General features: G+C 37.7%; 1 pseudogene; it reads right to left on the reverse strand.

Annotated features, from left to right (window-relative positions):
- Positions 1-7,508: 7,508 nt before the first annotated feature.
- LOC149168026 (CBL-interacting protein kinase 32-like) lies at positions 7,509-13,180 on the reverse strand (annotated as a pseudogene).
- Positions 13,181-13,609: the final 429 nt, after the last annotated feature.

The raw sequence follows: 13,609 nt of genomic DNA on the forward strand, positions 1-13,609 counted from the left end.
GTCAGATCTGGAGGCATGTTTGCAGCTAGAGCAGGTAAAAATTTCTTGTTTTCAGATCTTGATTAAACCCCCTCAGGGAAAATCTTGTTTAGTTTGGGTTCATGCAGGAAGCACATCACTGCAGTTGAAACAACAGATCTGGGCTGAAATGGGTTATCCAGTTCAGATCCAACATCTGATCACTGGAAGGAGGACTCTCCAGGATATCAGATCGATTGATAGCTATGAGATTGGGCCTGGATCAACCATAACATTAAATTTCAGATTAAGAGGAGGGGCTATGCCTCAGGGACAGCCAAGGGCTCCACCTAAAGGACAGCAAAATGGAGACAAAGGGAAAAAAACTGCATCATACAAAAACATTCTTCAGGGCAGCAGAGACGCAGGGCCATCTTCAGATCCAAGCAGAAACGAACCCAGGCCATACATTGTGGATCAGGCAGAACAAACCCCTGCTTTAAATCTAGATTCTACAGGGCTTGACGATTTCGTTCAAACCTATGAAACACAAGCACTAATCTGTCGATTTAACAGCTATTGGCCCAAACCATTGGATCTATTCCATTGGATTTTTACCAGTTGGACCATGGAATGTGAGATCCACCTATGTTCTAAGGGGTTTTTTATCGTAAAATTTACATCCCAGGAGGTCAGAGATACAATCATCAGTACAGGTCCATGGTTCTGGGGAACTTCGGGGCTGTTCATGACCCCATGGTTCCAGGATTTTGATCCAAACAAAATGACAGTCACCAGAATGCCAGTTTGGGTCAGACTATACAACCTTCCTCTGCACTTCTGGAACGAGCGTGTCTTGGAAGGCATTGGAAACAGTATAGGAAAATACATTAAATCAGATATGGAAAGGATCGATGACAGGATCTATACTTTTGCACGTATTTGTGTGGAAGTAGATTTAAGTAAGGGGCTACCGGACAGTATTAAGCTAATCTACAAACAGCAAAATTGGCAGCAAGTTCTAGATTATGAAAACACGGCATTCAGATGCAGGCTTTGCAGGCAGACCGGACACCTGCAAAACACATGCCCAGAAGCAAAGAAAAACAACAAAAAGCAGAAAGGGAAGCAGAAGAAAGGATGGCAATTCTCACCTCCAGATTCTGAGGAAGAAGAGTCAGAAGCAGAGGAGGAAGTGACCCCTGCAGAGAAAACTGAGATATCACAAGAAATGGAGAATCAGAAGGGAACAAGTCTACATGACAAGACAGAGATGACAAGGGAGGATCCAAGCACGGGAGGAACTAAACGACATCACCACTCTGATACTTCAGACTCAGATAAAGAAACCATCCCACAGAATTCAGAAACTCAGATTGTCATAGTTTCGACCGAGCCCTCTCAAGGAGATTGGCGTAAGGTTGAAAAGAAAAAGGGGAGAAAAACGTGAAGCATGAATCTCATATGCAGCTGAATTTTTGTTTTGTTTCTCTTTTTCTCTCTCTTTCCTCTCTTCACATTTTCTCTCTGTTCTTTTCTTTTGCACGTTAGCCTTCTAACGTGGCGGTGGTGCGAAAGCACGCGGGCCTAAATGGCGTTTGCAAATTTGTAACTTTCATTATTTTTTAATAAAAGTTACTGCTTTTTCCTTTGGAAAAAAAAAACAATAGTCGGAAAAAGAAATATTGATTCACCCCCCCTGCCTTAGTATTTCCAACAATTGGTATCAGAGCAGGAACCTTCATTCAAAGCCTAATAGCTTGAAGGTTGATCTTTAGAACACAAATGGCAAAGTCAAGGAAGAAAGTATCCAATCCTCCCAAGGATGTGTCTCCCTCTACTACTAAGATAGAAGACAATCAATTTGAGGAGGCTCCAAGGTTCAATGGGAACTTTAATATATGGGAAGCAAGAATGAGGAATTTCTTACTGAATCAAGGCATTAAAATCTGGAAATCAGTAATCACTGATAGCAGGATGGATGAAGAATCCAAGGAGTACAATACAAAAGCAATGAAGGTAATCTTGAATCGGCTACCTGATTCTATAAAGAACAATCTAGGAAAATATTCATCAGCAAAGGGTATATGGGACAAACTTCATGACCTTCACTCAAAAGGAGCATTGACCATGACCATCAATCAAGAAGATGATGGAAATCAAGAAGGAAATCCAAAACCCATCATAGAAGATGAAGATGAGAATGATTACATCAAGGCTAAAGTAGACCTAGAAGACGAAGAGATTGAAAAAGATTTTGTAGAAGATCTCCTCACTCAGCTTATGGCTGCCATGGAATAGATTAACAGTTTGAAAAAGGAAACTAAGGAACTTAAGAAGATAGCACTAGCTGGTGACCAAGATCAAACAAGGGATACAGTTGACCTTGTCAAGCTTCAAGTACAAGAAAGGGATGAAGAGCTTGCTAAGCTTAAGGAGGAATTTCATCAAAGCAAAAGAAAGCATCATGAAGAAGTCATATCCATGACAAATCAATTGAATAAAGCAAAGAATGAGGAAGATACCTTGTCAAGTCAACTTGAAGAAAGGCACAAAATCTTGAACAAACTTGAAGAAGAGATTGGTCAGTACAAGGTAGAGGTCTCCTCTCTCAAGTCTCAACTATAAGAAGCAAGGAAACAAGCACAAGGAGCTGAAAAGACCATGGAATCATTAGAAGTCATAGAAGGATAGATTGATGAAGTAGGAAAGGAAAGAAACACCATGATCTGTCAACTGAAAGCAAAGGATGAAGAAATCTTCAAATTAAAATCTAACACCAAGCTTCTCAAGGCTGAAACATGTAAAGCTACAAGGATCAAGGAAGAAATGGAGAGCAGTCAAGAAAAGAATGAAGAAATCTTCAGAGTGAAGTCATATATCATCTCTCTTAAAATGGAAGCAGATGAAGCTACTCGTATGAAGGAAGAAACTAAGAAACAACTTGCTAAGAAGAATAATGAGTGTGAAAGATTGGAAGAAGATATTATCTTCCTCGGAACAAAGGTTGAAGGGATGAACAAAATCTTGAAGAGCTCTCAGGCCTTGGATGACATGCTCAGCTATCACAAATGTCCATTTGATAAATCGGGTCTCAGGTATGCAGGTGAATCCTCAAACAAGAATGATAATGCTTCAAACAAAAGGGATGTGAAGAAGCCAGAAAGAAATGGTGATGCTCCCAGTTCCAGCAAAGGCAAGGAGAAAAATCAAGGCTACAATAGAAGAAATCATTTTCCAAGAAGAAATTATGCTCCAAGAAGAAATCCTACTACAAGAATAAATCCTACTTCAAGAAGAAATCTCGCTCCAAGAAGAAATGTAAATGATGTCAAAGATGCGAGAGGCAATGGTTATCATCAAAGGATCCCAAGGCAGAAAGGCTTCAGAAGTACATCAAGGGAATCTCCATCTCCCAACTACCAAAGTCCATTTTTTGGTTATTGCTATTCTTGTACAAACTTTGGTCACATGGAAAAACACTATAAAGCATATCATAAAGATAGATGTTATGGTCCCCAACCATCTCATAGAGATAGATATTATGGTCCCCAACAATCTCCAAGAAACAATTTTGCTTGAAGAAATCATGAATTCTTATTCATGAACAATGTAGAATGCTTCAAGTGTCATAACATTGGTCATATGGCACGTGATTGTAACTTAACTTGGGCTCTTACACAAGCCAGAACCATGCAAAAGAAGAAGGTTACATAAGTATGGAGAAGGAAGCAAATACAATCTGAAAGTCCCTTGAACTCTCCAGCCAACAGCATATGTCATTGGCCTGAGTTTTGACAATCTAAGCATTTGATAGGAAGACTCTGCCAGAAAGAGATGATGCATACAATCAGGGGGAGCCTGCAATCCTTGATCATTATTGCAGAAGCTATTAGTGAAAAGGTCCCTATGAAATCCTTGTTGAGATATATTGACAATCATTCTTTGATAAAGATCATTTCTCAGGGGTACTTGTTGAGTCTTGAAAATGTCATTCATTTCCATTACACTTTCACTATTATGTCCATTATATCACCTCCATTTCATCTCCATTTCACTACTATGTCACCACATTCATCCCACTTTCATTATCATTGGGCCACCTTTATGTTTTTCCAATCTTTATTATTTCTAAGCCTTTTAAGTGAATTTGTGGTTAAACATTAGAAAATAATGTGCATATGCTTATACCTAACAAATGGGTTGAGATTGTTGACATGTGTAGGTTGAAAGGAGGCTTCTAGAAGACCCTTATGTGGCACTCTAAGGCCAAATTCGAATTTGGTTGGAAAGAATTATGGGATCATGAGGATATGTGTCATATCTCCTAATTGTATTGTAACTCTAAAAAGACATGTGTCTTATCAGTTCCTATTTTGATTAGGACTCTAGAAATAGAGGGAGAGATTCATGGACTATCATTAATGAGATGACTCTCATCTTTTTTGTATAAATAGGAGATCTCTCTCCTTCATTTGTTAGTCTTTTTAGTCCCTAGTTCTTCCTTGATGGCTTTTGAAAGCTTTGGAGAACTTTGTTGTACTTTGTACTTTTGAAGAATTTGAATAAAGCTTTGATGTTCTCAACATGGAAGGAGATGTGAAGTAGATGTCATGGAGCATATTAGAATGTAAGGTAGAGTAGATTTCATTTTGTAAATATTGCTTTGTAGAATGTAAGGTAGATTAGATTTTTCATTCATGCAATTTTAATTCATGCAAGTGTGTTCAATTTTGCTTTGATTTCATGACTAGTGGCATGTGTGATCATCTTGTCTATGTTGCTGACCTTTATTTTTCTGCAGTTTGATTTTCATTAGTATCATTTCTTTAACTTGCACTTTACTTTCTGCTCTTAGATGTCAAGTTGTTCATCTATTGATGGTTCTTTTTCCATAATCAAATAACTTTATTGGAGCCAAAATATCACTTAGTACAGCTTGGTTTAGTTTGCTTTAAGACTCACATTGCTGACTTGTTCATAACTGTTCTCACATGATAAATCTAGCTGAAAGGCAAAAAGGTTAAGAAAAGGTTAAAGTAGTGTGATTTGTCTCCTTTATGCAGTGTCACTTAGATTTCACATTGCTTAGATTAAGTTGAAAAGTTAAAATTGTGTGAGATAGTTGTTCTCACTTTTAATTGAATTTAATATAGATTTCATTTTCATTTTAAATCAGCAGCAGAGATACTGGGCCGATGCCATTAGTCCTTTATTTGATGTCTTTATTTTCCTTTAAGCATTTGATTTCATAGGTGGTAGAGGGCCCCTGCCTTGTATAGTTATCATTTTATTTCACCATGTATATTAGTTGTACATAAATTGCTTTCAAGTTGATTGTAGATTAGTGATGCACATAGCCTTTTAATGAACTAATGACATGATAGAATCATCTTGTCCTTTTGCTGAAGCAGCAAGGATACTGGGTCTCATAGTCATTCTCTCATTATTTGATTATTGCATTTTTTTTCGATTGAACTAGTTGTATATTTACACTTTTGTTTAAATACTAACTCCATCAATAACATGTTTTAAGTTGCATTAAACACTTTAGAAAAGCAACAAGAACAAAACCCCAAAAACAACATAAACTATAAAACGACGAAGTAAGAGAAAGGTTAACTAAGCACATATGGTGCACCACACTTCATCAGTTTACGATACCCGGATTGATAATTTATGTAGAGCAATTTAAGACGTTAAATTGACTAGACATTTTGGCGCCGTTGCCGGGGAAGTGTAATTAGGAGACCTTATTTCTTACATCTGAAAAAGAAAAGTTAATAATTCTTGAAGTATGCTCTCCTCTTGCACTTTGTGTGATCTAGAGGATCAGAAAAAGGATTGTTAAGTAAAAGAAGAAAAATAATAATTCTTGAGTATGCTTTCCTCCTGCACTTTGTGTGATCTGGAGGATCAGAAAAAAGAATTGTTAAAAAAAAAAATAGGAGACAAAATAAACTTCATCACTTCAATTGATTCAAGAAAAAAAAGAAAAGAAAAAAAAAGAAGATGAAGAAAAAAAAAAAAAACTTCATTTCATTTCCATTTTCACTCCATGCCATCCATTTCATCAATAAAAGTTATTTCCCCATGATCATTTCCATTAGGATTGCCTAACTATCTCTATTTAGCTAAGTGGTTGCTGTGCCAAGTTTCCGCAGCTGTAATCAGTTTCCGCAGCCACCACTCTGTTTTTCACATTTACAGTCAAGATGTTAGTGCAATAAAATGAAAATGCAGGTATGACTAAGCAATATAAAAATTCAAAAATTCAGAAAAAAAAAAAAAAAAAAAAATTGCATATAGAAGTGAGTTTATATCATAAGGATGGTTGGTATACATGCAGCAAGATGTGGCACCTGCAGGTTTTTCTTTGGCTCTGCTGTACTTCACAGTCTTAAGTTTTGGTACCTTGATGACAGCAGCCTTAGAATGGAGAGGTATTCCAACCTATGTGTTGGGCCTTGCCCGTGCAGTAAGTGCGATCATTGGATTCAGTGGTGGATTTTGTTGCCATGTGTGGCTTCAATTTGGGTTCAAAAGCAACAACTATCATCTTGGATGTTAATGGGAGGAGTGGCTGCATCTCGCTTGGGACTATGGATGTTTGATCTTGCTGTGGTGCAAGAAATGCAGGATTCTGTCCCTGAATCAGATCGTGGTGTTGTAGGTGGTGTTCAAAACTCTCTTCAATCATGCATGGACTTGCTGGGTTATGTCATGGGAATGATTGTCTAAGACCCTAAGGACTTTGGAGTGTTAATACTTGCCTCCTTCCTATCAGTTTCATGTGCAACGCTTCTCTATTCTCTTCATACATATCGTATATAATTGATGATGATTTTGAGCTTCTTGTAATTTTTGAACCTGTGTAATACACCTGCAGAACAGTAGATCAAACAAGAAAAATGAATGCAGCAATAAAAACATCAATTCAGAAAGAATGCAGAACAGAGAATTGTTAACTCAGGAAAAATGCGTAAACAGCAGAAAAAACGTCAAACTTCAAACGTTCGATTTGACCAAACAAAGACGAATTTAGAAAAACTAAAACATGAGTTTTTTTGCCATGTGGGTTAATTAGATAACCCAGAAACCGTTTGAGGAAATTTGTGGCGGTCTGGGAGAAATCTTCGGTTCTTTGGAGCCTCTTTTTTGCCGCCGCGTGAAGAAATACGGAAATTGAGTTAATTAACAGATAGTTTGAGTGTGTAATTCAATTCCGCGTGCCTGAGGAGGAGAAATCCAAATAGGAATCATCTATGTGCTGTTATTCAAGCCTAATTACAGTCTTATGCTTATTCCGACTGACTGCACTTCCACATATTCGTTGTACTCTTGAGACGTGACCGTAATATCCGCAACCGTTTGTTGAGACGTGTACACAGTCATCCGATCCGAAAGGTTCCAAGATTGAAGACTCAACAAAACATGGCAGTTTTCCAAACAAAGCTTGGCAGAGCTGAACCGTGAATTGCATTAGTTAAGTTAGTTGTCTTGAGGGGGCACTTACACTGTTTCAAAAGATTAGCAGTCAGTAGCATTAATCATGGGAATAGTTTTCCATCTACCATTGTAGTCTCCAGCAATACATAATTGTGTAAATTCCCATTATTTGCAATTGTGTTCTTGCTACAATAGTCTTTTACTGCAATGAGTTTTGAAGCAGAAGAAACATTGCATTTTACAATCTTCACGTGTATGGACTTTGAGTCAAGCACAACATCCTTCAGGTTCACCACTTCTGCAATAAAAAAGGGTGGTTCCTTTGCTATTTCCATGGAAAAGGCTATCATATGGAAGATCAGTTCGTTTACACCTTAACTTTCTTTTGGCTGATGCTATAAACTATTAATGTCACACACAAACAATCTGAATCAGTGTTCAATTGATGAATATCAAAAGGCATGCGATGATATAAAATCCGTCAGCACATGAAACAAAATGCAGCAAAAGAGTAAGTACCTTGGTTTGGTCCATATGCCACTACAATTCACAGAGTTCCTACATGCAAACAATGAAAAAAAAAAATCAAAACTGATGGTTGAATGTTTCAGTTAGCTCAACTTTCCGCAGCCAGCCCAACTTTCCGCAGCTGTTTTGTTAAACTCTAGGTTGCAGGTGTCATCAAGCAAAACAAGTCACATGGGTAGCTGGGGGAATGTTGGTACATGGATGATGTCCTATTCATTTGGTCAAATTTGATGAAAAAGACTCCGGTCAAAAGGAAGTCAAATTGTGTGTTATCACTAAGTCGCCACACTGAGTCACTGCATGTCAAGAAAAAATAATAATTTTGAATCAATGAAATGAATAAGTTATTTGCTCACTTTTCTGAAGGTATTGATTAATTTTGGATTGATGATGAAAGATGAATGGCTAACTTTGTATCCAAGATTTTTAGCTACAGAACTGTGCACATTCCGCAGCTAAAGTCCAATTCCGCAACTGTTCTCCAATTCCGCAGCCAGAAAAAACCTCATTGTTCAAATCAACCTAACTTTTTAATACAAAATCAGATTTTGATGATTTAAGTACCATTGGAAAGATCTCAACAAGATCTACACAATGAGAAATCAATCATTTGAGTTTGAAATGGCAAATAATGAAATAAATTGCTGAAAAAAAGCAACATCAACTTGAGGCACTAATTCCAAATCAGGTATAAATTCTTTTGATTTTTCCTTTGAGAACTTGTTTCATTAATACAAATTCTTAGTTTTGTGTGTAAATATCATAACTAGAGAGATTGGCCATCTCTCTCCTTTGATAATCTTACATTCCATTGCAGAAGAAGTATTAGTTTTTTTTACAGGTTCCAGGAGGAAGGACAAATGACTACAAGAGAATGGTGTCTCTCTAAGAGACCAATTTGTTTCATAAGAGGATGATCAGCAACAAAGAGGAAATATGCTGATGCAAAATCAAATCCAAACAATTGAAAAACTTTCAGATACTATTGTCTCCATCACATCCATCCATCACATCCATACTTCATAATAAACCATTCACCTTATTCCACTCCATACTTTCCACTTACATTCACATACACTTTACATCTCTTTTTGTCCATTCATAACCCACAAATAAAAGCAAGAAGCTCATTCACATGCTTATTGCCCATTGTCATTTCTACCCTCCATTGCCATCTTCCATTTTCATCTTCCATTTCTTGTCATTTTCATTCTGCAAATAAGCCATGCTTCAATGCAAATTATTGAGTCCATAGTCCTTTGAGTCTAAGTTCTTTGTAAAAACACCTTGAGGCTTGCATGCCTTAATGGAAAGTTCTCATGCTGACAAACAATGGGAATACATTAATGTCCCTCGTTTGTTAGATCTTCTAGGTGACTCGACATCAGCAAATTCATTCGTACCTAGCAAGATGTGTTTGGGCATCTTGACTCTTATTGTCATCAATGGTGAGAGTTCTCGTGTTGACTAGTGGCATCCATTAATGGCCACTAAGCCAACAATTTCCTACTATGTTCGACATCAGAAACATCTTTCACATAGTAGGAATTGTGCCAATGATATTTGAAGACATGAAGGCTATTATTTTCAGCATTTTGGAGTAGATTCAGCAAGTTTTAGTAGAAGCAATAAAAAGTCATCTTATCTCTCTATCCATGACTCCTCTTGTTCAGCCACTTGAAGAAGAATAGGATCAGAAATTTTCAGCCACTACACATACAACTCATCCATTCGAAAGGGTAAGTGAAGGTACGACATTTTCTAACTTTTGACCATAGAATTCCATAAAAAGCTAGAATGATAATTGTTGGAAAAACATTTCTCTTCCTCATTTCATAAAATTGCCAATACCATCAGTTGGGGGGGGAATACATTCATATTCATATCTTGCCATGTCCATATCATATTCAGGAGCTCACATACTTCCAACATATATTAATTATTACATTGCTATTATGAGCATACAATGGCTTTTGAAAAAGTTCTTAAAGGATAAATTGGATACAAACAAAATCATGGTTGTCACACAAGAACCAACCATCATGCAATCCAATAAAGATATACTTTGCAACAATAATCAAAATATCATTATGCAAAGTTCAAAGATCAAAATAGAAGAAAAAAAAATGGTTGTAACATGTTATCACAAAACCAGTACTAGGGACTGCAACCAAGCAAGGTCTCATGTAACTGTTTCAGACCATACTTTAGATTAGGAATTAGCCTTCCTAATCAGAGAGGGCTCTCTCACAACTCTTGACAAAATCCTTCAAACACTAGATGGCTAACTCTTTATTTACTTATGAAAGCATAACTGGTTGGAAACACATCAAACTGGCTCTCATTGGGCTATGGAGTCTATAATATCAAGTAAACAAGGAAAAACACAGTGACCTCATAGAAATCAAGGCTCTTAGCATTACATGTCAAACATATTTCACCAAAACATAGCTTGCTGTATACACAGGAAGTCAGAGCATATATTTATGAATTCTGAGTGATTGCATACAACAAAACCATAAAATAACATAAAGTACCACACATCATCACTACATTTGATCATGACAATCCTTCGAGAATCTTGAGAAGAGAATAACTCTGTTTTACTATTACTGTCAAAAAAGGTCTTACAATGGCCCAAAACAACACTGTTTTTCTATTAAGTATCCAACCCCTATTACATCCTAGTTTTCACCATATATAGGAATACATTCCTCCTCTCTAGAATGAGCTCGAATGCCCTATTAACTCCTCCTACATGCTTCTAACTAATGCATTAATTACAAACATGCTGAACTGTAATTACACACAATCCTAATCAAACTAAAATATTAATTCCATTCTCCTCGTATGCTGGATGCTTTCTTGAATGCTTTGACAGCTGTCCTCCTTCGATTAATCTGATATGGCTGAGCTACAGATGCAATGGATGCTGACTTGGGATGCTTGAAAGCGCTGATAGCTCATTTAATGACCAGAAGGTGTGCTCCTATTTATCGGCTTCTGTCTCCCAACATTCTCCTAAAGTATAGCAGCCTGCTCCCAAATGTTTTAATAACCCCAAATATGGAATGATGCCAGGCTTCTGATGTGCTGTAGGTGGTATTTGATAGACAGCTGTTCTTCTTCCTCAACTCCCGCTCACCGTGTCAGACTAGCTGCTCACAGTATCACACTAGCTGCCCTGCGCTTTAAATCATCACCTACAGCAGTTTCGTAGCGCGCTACGAAACTGCTGTGTGATTTAAAAACACAGTCCCCCTCACTGGTTTTCTGCTAACACTGTGCTACATTTATTAATGATCTTCCTCATTCCAACAAATGAACAACAATTTGCAAATAATCCTGTTTAGCTGCCAGGCTTCAATGTCAATAGCTTTTCCTAAAAACAAACTCAAACAGCATGCCCGGATTCCTCTGCTTTCTGGAGATACTTTTAGGCCTGCCGAAAGGTTCTTGTAAAACTTGTGAAATTCCAAGGTATCACCTCCAGCCTTGCGGACTTCAACCATAAAAAGAGAAGGAGCTACTTCAAATACCTCTGTAGCTACATTCAAATGACCCTTTCTTCCAGTCTTTGAACCTTGCATCTTCATCTTGTAATTTCTCTTTTGCACATTGAATCCAAGAGGCTTTGCAGCTTCCTCAATTTTTGATACTATCTCGTTTGCAGGGCGTTTAGATGCAAACCTCGTTTCTCGCTTAACCATACCCATGTCCATTTCAAAGAGATTGCCAAGATTGAGACCCTGGGACATGGAGATAAGTTCAAATGCATTCATCACCTCTGGTTTTGTTTCCTTTTTTTTTCTGTAACAAGATGTTCTTCTGAATCATTGAAAACAGCATCAACATCATCCAGATTTACATCTTCTTCTTCATTAAACTTGGGTGGCTTATAACCTTTCTTGAACCATTCATTGTCTAAAATCTCAGGTACTGTAATTCGTGTCTTAGGGTTTGGGTCCAAAATCCTTGTACTTAATTTCTTTGCACCAGAAGAAAACCATGAAGGGCACGTAAAATCTGCTTTATATATCTTTTTATACAATGTCATAAGGTTTGGATCATCAAAAGGCAAGTAACCTGCCATTAAAACAAATAGGATGACACCACATGACCACAAGTCTGCAGTTGCCCCATCGTAACCTTTATCATTGATGACCTCAAGAGCAACATAATTGGGTGTTCCACAAGTAGTGTGAAGCAAACCGTCATCCCTGACTTGTTGAGACAGTGCACTTAGGCCAAAATCTGATACTTTAAGATTTCCATATGCATCCAGAAGCAAATTTTCTGGCTTCAAGTCCCTATGGTAGACACTCCTACTATGGCAGTAATCAACAGCATTAATAAGCTGCTGGAAGTATCTCCTTGCTTCATCTTGGTAATAAACCTAATGTGCTCGAGGTAGCAGTCTTGCCACGAAACTCTTATTTGTATATTAATTCATCAGCAAGTTTTTTACCCACCGCACTATTGCCAAGGATGACAGCCTTTAACAGAGTTCTTCTACAAGCTGACATGATGAGCTCGAGCTTATGTTAAATGAAGAAGGAGTCGAAAAGATCTAAACTGTTCCATCTATTGATCACTCCTTGCAAATCTTCGAGCAACGAGCATCTTTTCCTGCTCTGATACATGCTCATGCTCTAAAAATCCTCTGCGCCCTTGGAACTGTCTTGTTAGGCAATTCATTTGCAACTCGTATTCAACCTTGTGATCTCTTCCAAGCAGCAAATACTCTACCTGAAGTGACTTCAAACACTTGCGCCCATATCAAGCTATTATAATAGATATCACAGTTTCATTCACCGGTTCATATCACAGCTTGTTGCGTAGCTTCAAATAGATATATAGCGTATATATTTCCAATGAGAGTCTTTATTTCAAGTGAACGAATTCCTGGAAACAGAATTGCCAGATGTCTCATTATAACAACAGTGACTATTGATCACCCCTGCCACCTGTTTGCGTAGAAAAAGAGGTCTTATGAAGCTAGGCCACGATGATAATGAGCTACGTCTGTTTCATCAAACACTTGCGCCCATACATTAAGCTATTCCATGAATTTGCCACGGGACCAAAGACGTGTCTCTTCATAGACTCTAATAATCCCGAAGACAAATCTTCCAAAATTGATTCAACCTTCATATTGATAAAGGTTCTGGCTTTTAGCTTCCTCGACCTTCGACATGAACACTTTCAGAACTGCATTCTTCATATCTGCCTTCGCCTCCTCCATATGGATATTGTCGGACAAAATGATACAAGTAATGCAGCGGCCTTAGCTCTTGGAAATCCCATTGTCCTTCTACAACTTTTCGCTCTGTTTGCCTTTGATAACGCGGGTTCAATCCTCCATAATAGTGTAAGAGGCTCGAAAACATATGATAAGCCAGAAGATTGGCCACTAAACCATAGACACTGTGATCATCTCCATAAACTGGTTTTTTCCACAAAAGGCTTGATAATTCGCTATGCATGGTTTTGAACAAAATCCCTTGCTCCACAAAGTAGTTCAACTCTTAATAGGGGTAATCTCTGTTCACAAGTGCATACCTTGGAGTATGAATGCGAAATTTTTGAAGGCGCTCATATTTAACCAAAACCTGATCAACTTCTTTTGGGTGCTCCCATATATCCTTTTCTGTGCAGCAGTGATAAATTTTTG

Source organism: Pinus tabuliformis, chromosome 5_1 (genome assembly GCF_031772625.1).
Source record: "Pinus tabuliformis cultivar Carrire ecotype Pingquan chromosome 5_1, CPIR1, whole genome shotgun sequence".
NCBI lineage: Eukaryota > Viridiplantae > Streptophyta > Pinopsida > Pinales > Pinaceae > Pinus > Pinus tabuliformis.